General features: G+C 38.3%; 1 long non-coding RNA gene across 1 annotated transcript in view; it reads right to left on the bottom strand.

Annotated features, from left to right (window-relative positions):
• The window catches only part of LOC134658862 (uncharacterized), a 98,735-nt gene extending 90,907 nt beyond the window's left edge, over positions 1-7,828 (bottom strand). The window contains exon 1 of the long non-coding RNA XR_010097748.1: positions 7,756-7,828. This is a non-coding gene — a long non-coding RNA (uncharacterized LOC134658862). The remainder of the gene's footprint in view (positions 1-7,755) is intronic.
• Positions 7,829-11,413: the final 3,585 nt, after the last annotated feature.

Here is an 11,413-nt window from a genome sequence, read left to right as displayed (position 1 = left end):
GATAACATCAATCAATCCCACAGTGACTTGTTACCTGATACGACTGTTACCTGATACGACTTGCAGGTAGTTTTTGGCATTTGAAAAGATGGTAACTTTGGGAATTTTGTGGGACTGATATGTTCAGCCTATACTTGGGACAAACCATGTAAAAAATATGTGTCAATGAAATTCAAATATTGTGAAGAACATTACAAGTTGCTCAAGTTGTCGTGTCGGCAGTACCACTTCTACGACCGAGCAGTCTTGATACGCCGTGTCTACGAAGAAAGACTCAGAAAACTTCAAGACGCATCAATCACATGCAAGTTAGAAGAGCCACAATTAGAGCCCAAGTACATCGCAGACCTGCAGGATTTGAAGGCACAAATAGAAGAACGCTTACACTACATGCAGATCACCCAACCAGCACCAGCAGATGACGTCGCAGAATTGGCCAGGGTGGAGTTAGCAATGAGAAAACATTACACACAGAGATTCTGCATTACTAAAGACAACAATCATGACATGTGGGAAGACCACTTGAAAAACATTATAACAAAAAGTGAAGTGAAAAACAAAGACAATAATGATCGCGAGTTATTAGAACAGTATGCTAAAGAACAGTGGTTATTAGAATTAAGAGCCATAGTCTATGATTATTCACCAGACTTGACATCACCGACTACTCACTTAACAACTAATCAATTAGGATTAGAAGTAAATTTAGAAAAAATAAGGATACACCGATAGTTAATAAGCTAAACTTAATGTCGTGTTTGCCAATTGGCGATAAGTATAATACATTTTTAGAAACGTATGTAGATTTTAGTAAGACTAGCATTAATGAAATGTATTATAATTATCACTATGGCTACCCCATATTCAACTATGTGCCGTCCCAGGAAACATGGGCATAGATCGAATATTATAGCCAATAGAATTTATTCGTATGATGTTGTAGAATATAGCCAATAGAATTGTATCTCGATATTGTAGACTTGTGTTGTGTACTTGTTATTAGGATTTACTTGTTATTAGCCTATGTACTTATTAATTTACTTGTTTTTAGGCTATGTACTTATCAATTTATTTGTTTTTAGGCTATGCACTTATTAATTTACTTGTTCCATATTAGGTTATGCACTTATTAATTTACTTGTTATTCACTTATAAACGGTGGTGGCCGAGTGGATATGATGCCCGACTTTCAATCCGGAGGTCGCGGGTTCAAATCCTGGCTCGTACCAATGAGTTTTTCGGAACTTATGTATGAAATATCAATTTACCACTAGCTTTTCGGTGAAGGAAAACATCGTGAGGAAACCTGCAATACATCTGCGAAGAAATTCAAAGGTGTATGTGAAGTCCCCAATCCGCTTTGGGCTAGCGTGGGGACTACAGCCCGAGCCCTCTCGCGCATGAGAGGAGGCCTGTGCCCAACAGTGGGACGTATAAAGGCTGATTTATTATTTATTATTATTATTAACACTTATAAATAAAAAATTATGCTATGAATACATGTTTTTTTTTTCATGATGTTATTACCCGACTACGGCAAAGCAAAAGGAGGGTTATGATTTTGACCTTTATGTATGTGGGTATGTATGTATGTATGTTCATCTGTTCCCTCATAACTTCAAAAGTACGCATTATAACTTGACAAATCATGTGTCATTCGAATTGTCTTGATTGTCCGCTGGTTATAGGCTTATAACGTCACATTAAATTGATCATGGCGCCCTCTAGAGGTCATAAAGTCAGGAACAAAAAAATTTAATGAAGTACAATACAATACTCTTTATTGCACACCTCACATGCACGTAGTTTACAATAAATGTACAATAACATAAACAAAGACAATAGAGGTAACAACAGGCGGTCTTATCGCTTAAGAGCGATCTCTTCCAGACAACCTTTGGATATCGGAGACAAAATAATTAGAATATACGGTAGGTGGCGCAAATAAAAAATATGAAAAGTCGAATTGAATATAACCAAACAACACAAAACATTAATAAAGATAAACATACTTAAATACATACAACCATAAACATACATCTAGACATACATACATACATAAAAACTACAATATATACCTATTAAATAAAGAAACAACAGTGTCAATTATTATAAAAATAAAAACTAAGGTAGGGAAAGATAGTATTCCTTAAGGTTATGATGCCGTGTCATATATCATTTGAAAGAGCGTAATTAGCACATTTCAAATATGTACATACATACAATATCTACAGCTTTTGCCCCCGGTTTTGCTTGCATGTACCCAGTGCCGGCCCGAGCCCTTGATCAGGGTAGAGCGAAATCGGGTTTCGGCGCCCTTCGTTGAAGTTTTCAAGCTTATTTTCCACCCCCCTCGCCACGCTCGCGTCTTTTAAAACTTTTTTCTCATTTGCCATTTTTGCGCCCCCCTTGCCATCCGGCGCCTAGAATTTCGGATCCGCTAGCGCTCAGGATTCTATAAATGCTGCGGGCGTAGCTCGACGTACGTGGCGCACTACAATGCCTACCATCTAAATATGTCGGGCGTAACCCGATGTACGTGGCGCACTACAATACCGGGCACCGAAGGTGACCTCATACTAAATGTGTCGGGCGTCGCCCCACGTTCGTGGCGCACTACAATGCCGGGCACCGAAGGCGCTCTCATACTAAATGCGTCGGGCGCAGCCCGACGTCCGTGGCGCACTACAATGCCGGGCACCGAAGGTGCCCTTCATACTAATGCGTCGGGCGTAGTTCGACGTGGTGGCGAACGACAATACCAGGCACCTCATACTAAATGCGTCGGGCATAGCCCGACGTACGTGTCGCACTGCAATGCCGGGCACCGAAGGTGCCCTCATACTAAAATAAATAAGTTTTTGGCAAAAATTTCATTTTTGGTACAAGCTTTTATCGCTGACTGTACTTTTCTTACGACAGACAACTAATACTCATCGAGACAATTCTAAAAACCCCTAACACAATTAGGTTGCGTTGTTTCATCACAGAGTTCCTATGGCCACCTCCTGTCTCCATCATCAGATCAGCTCGATGGTACCATAATATTGCATTGTCACCCGACTTACAATGTCAAATAACATTGAGTTTTTCTTTATTGATTTAAAAGGCATTTAAATTATGAGTGGCCACCATAAATTACGGGGCTTACGGTCACGTGATCGCCTTACGCCCCTTACGGTCACGTAATCGCCTTACGCTGTCTCGAGTTTATCATTTTTTCCCCACCTCAAAAAGTGCCCAGCGCCGCTAAAGAAGTTTTCACTTCAAAAATAAGTTCAAAAACTAAAACCCGACTACTGAAAAATTGCGCTCTTAAAAGTATGAAACAAGAAAAAAAATCATCTCGAAATCGCATTTAGAAAATATTTTATATTTATTATCTTTAAATTATAGATATTCAGAGGATAGCCGTGGTCGTATGCCACTATTCTTTAAACTTTAAAGCTTATGTTAGCTTAGTTATTTAATGTATTGTGTTGTTAAATGGGTAAGTGGCAAGTTTGATGCCACGAATATTCGGCAACTATTCGGCATTCGGCCTATTCGGCCACTTTGCCGAATATTCGGTATTCGACCGAATGTTGCCTACTATTCGGCCGAATACCGAATATCTGTTGCACCTACTTAAAAAGAAAAATTGCACAATAAAAATAATCAAAAACTATGTAGGTAAGGTATATTTAGAATGTGTTCTTGGAAAGTTGTTAAATACGAAGACCCTTTTTTGAGCATTTGTTGATTAAAAAATATTTGTGTCATGCCGAATATTCGGTATTCGGCCAAAACCACTATTCGGGGCATCTCTAGTATTAATATTAATATGTCTTTCCTATCACGAAACAATGATGTTCCGGACCTGTGGGAGGCGTTTGCCGAGCCGAAGACAATATATTGCCTTTTGACATTTTAATGCCTGTAGGGGCTACACCGAGTGGATGCTGCCCTTGCCCATCATGGGACGCACGTGGAAGCAGCACCCGCCAAGGTGTATAAAGACTGAGACGCCACGAATATTCGGCAACTATTCGGTATTCGGCCTTTTTGCCGAATATTCGGTATTCGGCCAAATGTTGTCTACTATTCGACCGAATACCGAATATCTCTTGCCTCTAACTAAAAAGAAAAATTACACAAAAAAATACCAAATTTAGGTATAAGTATTTAATATTTAAAAAGTATTATTGGAAAGTTGTTAAATAGGAAGACCCTTTATTTAAGCATTTGTTGATTATGAAATATTTTATTTTTATCATGGGTCTGATTTCATTGATTCTAACCCTACATTCATTAGTCCTGTTTTACAAAAAATATATCTTAGAACGAAACGTTGTGCTTTGTTGGCGAACAGTTTTCATAATATTGTGACTCACAATGTTCGCATCTCATGCCGAATATTCGGTCGCCGAATATTCGGTATTCGGCCGAGAGAGTGGCCGAATATTCGGTATTCGGCCAAAACCATTATTCGGGGCATCTCTAATAAAGACTAATTGAGAGTTGATGGAATCTAAAATGGACTAGGTTAGGCTATTGAGTCAAAGCCATGGACTTACTGGGCCTACTGGGCTACCGCTATGCTATGGCATTGTAAACCAGACGCCTGCCTAATAAAATGGTATAGGTAATACAATTTTATTTCGGGCAGATGGTGACTCGCCCCCACGTACAAGGTGAGCCCCCACATTAAGCTACATCTAAGTTGACTCAAGCGCAACACCGGTGCGAGGGCTGAGGGTAGAGAACTAGAGAGGTGTCACTGGACTTTAAACATACCTGTAGCTAACTTGCCACTTATGTTTTCACATCTACCCTCGAGAACGTAGATTTCACGACTCCACTCTGGACAGCCGGCTAAGGCAAGCCGGAGGCAGACAATCCTAATCTGTTATGTTGTGCTATTATAATTTAAACCTTTTTTTAAATACTGTAAACATTGGGGGTGTCATTCTGAATCACTAACAACGTTTGTCCTAAAGTCACTTGCCCTAACTGGTTTGTCCTAATGGGCACATGCCATAACGATCAATTGTCATAACGATTATTTTCTATAATGTAAGGTTCTGAAAAATTGTTAGGTTTTAGAACTTGCTGCCACAAAAGTGGGTTAGGTTAGGGTTCAACTGCGACCCTCGCAATAAAGAAAATATGCATAATAACATTCAGATAAGTAATCAATATTAGGATAACCAAAATTAGGGTTTTTAGTGTTAGGACAACTGATCATTATGACAAACAATATTAGGGAATGCATCGATAGGAGAAAAGACTTTAGGGATTTAGATATAGATCCAAGATTGGTTTCCAGCGATAAAAAGTTTCTACTATAACTATTGCATACTGTTTAACAGTTGGAAAAGGTGAAAAAATATTTTATATTAACAAAAAATAATTTTCTCTAAATTAAATGTTATCTGGGGGCACGGCAGTGCCCCCGCCAAGTCGAGCAAAACAAAGAGGCACGGCCGTACCATCCTTTTCTCGAAGCGATTCAGGATTTCAGGCCATTTTCGACGTCCTGTAATTTTGTGCTGGCTGAATGGCTGAAGCTAGAACCCTGAATTTTCAGTAATCTATAGGGCTTAACATGCTTAAGATATATTCTCAAAAACATTCAATTTGAATTTGTAGTTTAAGAATTATTGTATGTGTTCCTTAATTTCGACACTGATTCACTCACTCACGATCATCATAATTCTAAGGTACTTCTAGCATACCCACAAGCTTCACATTTTAAACATAAGTAGTTTTCAGCTTATCAAGCCATAGAAAACCTAAAAATATGGCCATATCAGTCACGTTTTAAAGATCTAAGAACTGCATAAGTAAGTTTGTAATCCCATATAAATATATGCTATTACAAAATTACTGTTGCAGTTCCTACAAATAGTAGGTAAAGTAAAGGTACACTACGATGTACGATGTGAGTATGAATGAAGATGTGTTTAGTTATGATATGTGTATACATAGTATGGGTATGAGTACCCGAAAAGAAGGACTGCCTACAAAAAGAGATGAGATCTCATAAAAACATTACATGTAAAAAGGTGCAAGTCTCGCAACGCTTCTATACTACAAAAAAGTTTAAGATGTAAAATGTGAAACCAAGTCGGTTATTTTAATCAGTGCCAGGGGGTGTTAAAACCGTATCAATAAGATATCTTTAATTTGTAATACATAGAATGACTTGGCAATCGCACATAATGCTTTACTCGTACCGTATACTCACCGTACCGTACACTAAATATGTGTAATGCTCAAACTGCAATTAGAATTATTTTTAATAGGTGACGATGATCCTTATGTCATTATGCAGCCGTGCGATGGCCAAGTCATTATACGTATTACAAATTAAAGATATCTTATTGATACGGTTTTTACACCCCCTGGCACTGATTAAAATAACCGACTTGGTTTCACATTACATCTTAAACTTTTTTGTAGTAGAAGCGTTGCGAGACTTGCACCTTTTTACATGTAATGTTTTTGATGATTTGTTTGTTTGTAGGTAATTGTATTGTATTCGTTCACAAAATAATATATCATCAAAATGGAGGCCTGAAAGTTAAATTGATTACCTCAATATTGACTTAGTCCATAGTTTCCCAAAGTGGTCAATACCGCCCCCCAGTGGACGCTGAAGAGTTTCAGGGGGGCGGTAAGGGCCGCGGAAGCGATTGGGGGGCGTTCATGCTGCCCAGGGGGGCGCTTCCGCAAGTGAAAAAAAAACTAAAATATTAGGTACTTAATACAAATAGATTTATACCTGAGTAGGTATACGGTTTATTTGTGTTCCTACCTAAAACAGCATTTTGAGGAATTAATTCTCAACAAGCTGGAAATCGTTTTAATACCTTCATTTGGTCCTAAAATAAATGCGTGTAATCAGAGTTTGCTCAATTCCAGGAGGTGTGCATAAATTTTGTGAACCTTGGAAGTTCAATTTTTCCTTGGATTTCCAAACCACTCGATGTAGAAGGAATCATCAATTGGGATCAGATACTTACTGGCGAAAAATAATTTCGGATTTTAATCCTCCCGTTTGTCAGGATTCGCATTCTACTTTTTTCGTATTTAACTATTCTCGTCCATGCTAACCTGTCTCGTGATTGTGAGAAGCAAAACTCGATTGTCTGGTAGCGCCGGCCGTGAGCGGTTGGCTGCCCGCTTTGTTATAGGTCTTATGCTTTGATACAGAGGGCCTACCGCGAACCACGTGCGACGTGTTGCCTCCCTGTCACACTTGTAAATTCGTACGTAAGTGTGACAGGGAGGCAACACGTCGAACGTGATTCGCGGTAGGCCCTCTGTTTATTTCTATTCACGGTTTAGCACAGTGATCTGAAATCTGAACTTTTGCATGTCAGTATCAATCATGCCGACAAACTGATATAAAAAAAGCGGCCAAGTGCGAGTCGGACTCGCCCATGAAGGGTTCCGTATTTAGGCGATTTATGACGTATTAAAAAAAACTACTTGCTAGATCTCGTTCAAACCAATTTTCGGTGGAAGTTTACATGGTAATGTACATTATATATTTTTTTTAGTTTTATCATTCTCTTATTTTAGAAGTTAGGGGGAGGGGGGGGACACACATTTTACCACTTTGGAAGTGTCTCTCGCGCAAACTATTCAGTTTAGAAAAAAATGATATTAGGAACCTCAATATCATTTTTGAAGACCTATCCATAGATACCCCACACGTATGGGTTTGATGAAAAAAAAAATTGAGTTTCAGTTCGAAGTATGGGGAACCCCAAAAATTAATTGTTTTTTTTTCTATTTTTGTGTGAAAATCTTAATGCGGTTCACAGAATACATCTACTTACCAAGTTTCAACAGTATACGTTCTTATAGTTTCGGAGAAAAGTGGCTGTGACATACGGACGGACAGACAGACGGACAGACAGACGGACAGACAGACAGACATGACGAATCTATAAGGGTTCCGTTTTTTGCCATTTGGCTACGGAACCCTAAAAATCGCGGTGTCCATTGTAAAAATACATAAAAAACCGGCCAAGTGCGAGTCGGACTCGCGCACGGAGGGTTCCGCACCATCAACAAAAAATAGAGCAAAACAAGCAAAAAAACGGTCACCCATCCAAGTACTGACCCCGCCCGACGTTGCTTAACTTCGGTCAAAAATCACGTTTATTGTATGGGAGCCCCACTTAAATCTTTATTTTATTCTGTTTTTAGTATTTGTTGTTATAGCGGCAACAGAAATACATCATCTGTGAAAATTTCAACTGTCTAGCTATCACGGTTCGTGAGATACAGCCTGGTGACAGACGGACGGACGGAGGGACGGACGGACGGACGGAGGGACGGACGGACGGACGGAGGGACGGACGGACGGACGGACAGCGGAGTCTTAGTAATAGGGTCCCGTTTTTACCCTTTGGATACGGAACCCTAAAAACACACTTTCAGAAATAATCGCTCCGAAAGACCGAAATTATGCCCCCATCCCCCTCCCCATAATACGAAAAAAACTAGGTATTTTGAACATACATAGTTGACCCATTTTTGAGTTATTGAAAAAAGTTATCCCCTCTCAGGTAAAATGACGGACGCGGGCAACTATGGAAATCTACGAGTATAGTTTGTAGCTTTCTAATAGACCCCGACGGCTAATCCTATTGTCTATTGTTAGTAAAACCGCTCGTGCCACGTGCCACAACCACCTGCATAAAAAATCGCTCGTTCACTTTACCCAGGTAATTGAATTACAACTCCTATGGAAATTGCAATAAGATTCAAAATGAACTAATGGATAAATATTTTGTACCGATGTGTGTGGTCAGTACTTCGGTTACTGAGTGACGGCGAGTCGAACGTTACAGAACCAGTCTAAAATGTGTCATTGAGATGCGTAACAAAGGCGCGTTATCGGAGAGCGCACCTACACTGGTTTTTTGAGCGTTGGACTAGCCTGCGCTCAGGTGCAAATTAGAATAAAAAAGACCCTTTTTTGCAGGTAAGTAGCAAGTGCGGTTTTACTGAACAATAGACAATAGGATAAGCCTTCGGGCTCTACTAGAAAGCTACAAACTATACCTACACTGAGCATACAAGAAAGTAAAACGATTCAAACTTCCGGCACAAGTATGATAAGTAGTTAATCAATTTTGGAACGTTTAAAACAATTAGTTTACCTATAAATGATGAAGAAATTCGGCAGAGATCTCAATTTAAATGTCAACGTTACCTACCGTAAAACGGGGTCACCAGAAATCGCGGGGTGAATAGAGAAAAACTCGGTACTTTCCTTTACATTGTTATATTTTAAAAAGTAGACTACCATCCCCAATTCTTTTGAGATACAAGTATAGTAGAATATTCAATATTTAATCTGGTAACACGAATCAAGCATGAAGATGATCACAAGTAATAAATATTTTAGTTTGAAGTGAGGCCTTGTGAAAGTAAGATATATTGCCTATCTGATCTTTGACGTAGCAGTGAAATACAGGTTAGTTATTGTGTTATTTATAATGTATTAAGTAAACCAGTTCTTCTAGTGTTTAAATAATAAAAGATAATGCCGATTTTCCTTATTAATTAAAGATAAATGTCCAAAAAACAAATCATAACCGTTTTTATATCCCAACGGGGTGAATAGACACGACAACAGGGTGAGGAGACACGCCATATGGGGTCAACAGACACGTCATATGGGGTGAAAAGACACGACTGAGGGGTGAAGAATAACGAATAGGGGTGAATGGAAATATTTATGCTAGGGTTGTCAAAACGTATTTTCTCAAATTTTTAAATTATACAATACTATAAAGTATAAAATTTAGCAATGTTTCATATATTTTGGTATTAAATATGAGTTTTGAGTTTGAACACTTTTTTATCATAGTTATTCATTGTGATTTTATGTATTGTGATATGAATATTTATGACTGCTCCTTAAATAATAGGTAGGTACTTAAAGAATATGCTTCTAGTGTAAGCTAAGTTGATTTTTTATATACAATTCTCATACGTTTTATGAGTATGTGACTAGTTTAATTATAGTTGATTTATAAAAAAGTGATTTAGTGAAAGTCAGTTTATTTATTTACTTTTATCCTAATAAAAACCTATTTGAAGTTTGTGACAGCCGTGACTGTTTTTTCTAATCACCCCATATGACGTGTCTATCGACCCCGTTTTACGATACGTCGAAATCGGGTAGTTTTTCTTCATTTTCTCTAAAACCAGGGGGTTGAAATTAAAAATAAGTATACAGAATTGAAGAACTAAGCAAGACTCAAATCATGATGTCAAAATTATTACTTTTATCATTTGGATTCTTGGTGAAAATCGTCCTTGAAGTTGAAAATCGTGTCTATTCACCCCGTTTTACGGTACCTATAATTAACTCTTTAAAATTGGGCACAAATTACATTATACCATGATGTTCCATATAACTTGATATGCATGGACACATTTACCCGCTTGTAAACAGTAATTTTATATAGCTATAACATCGCCTTTTTCAGATTAAATTGTTTACAAACGAACCATGCGGGTTATAAGAGCGCTTTAGTTTAAAGTTCACATCACGTTTGTCGTTAATGGTTAGACAGAGAAGAAAGACCGAGTACCTACGTGTCCAGTGATTCTTATGGCTAAGTATATAAACACATTAAAATGGATACCTACAGCATTAGAGGGAGAAACAAACAAAGCGCATTCCACGCTACATTAACTTAACATTTGCTTAAACAATTGTGAATAGCTTTGTAACTAAAAAGGGTTGTGATTTTCAATAACAGAAGGCGTCACTCAGTGCACTTTTAACACAATTAATGCCAAAAAAAACCAACAACGGGTTGCACTCCGGGAGTGCCGACAGAAGTGAAAACTCAATGACTAGTCCAAAATGTCTGCAGCACTATGTATAATTGACCCATCCTGCATCCTCCTTTCTATTGAAAAACTTTAGTTCCGAAATTGCTGGTCAGTGAGCTTGTTTACAATTCGAAATACAAATTTGTAGCGTTAATTGTTTAAAATTCGAATAGAAATTGTAAAGTTACCTTGCAGACCTCGCATCTAAATATATTTGGTCATGATATTTTGAGTTTTATTCACCAGTACTAGAGTTCATTTTATTAGCGATTTCATCGAGATGTACCTAGCTTTATTGATGTCGGGAACCCAGTGCACAAACCACGGGTCAAGCCTGATAACGTCACCTAATCTCAAGTGCTGCGCCGGACAGTTCCTATCGACCCTTGACACGTGTAGACGCATTGATCTCCGATTATTAATTGTGATTACCTAATTAGTGATTCTGATTAGAGATTTGGCAATACAAGGATGTTGTATGTTGTTTATTGACTTTCGTGCAATTATAGTGTGTCTCAGTTGAATCTAGACTGTTTTACTATCTCGAGGAACCCTAGGACTA

This window comes from Cydia amplana, chromosome 2 (genome assembly GCF_948474715.1).
Source record: "Cydia amplana chromosome 2, ilCydAmpl1.1, whole genome shotgun sequence".
Taxonomy (NCBI): Eukaryota; Metazoa; Arthropoda; class Insecta; order Lepidoptera; family Tortricidae; genus Cydia; species Cydia amplana.
This window is presented reverse-complemented; position numbering and strand designations above follow the sequence as displayed.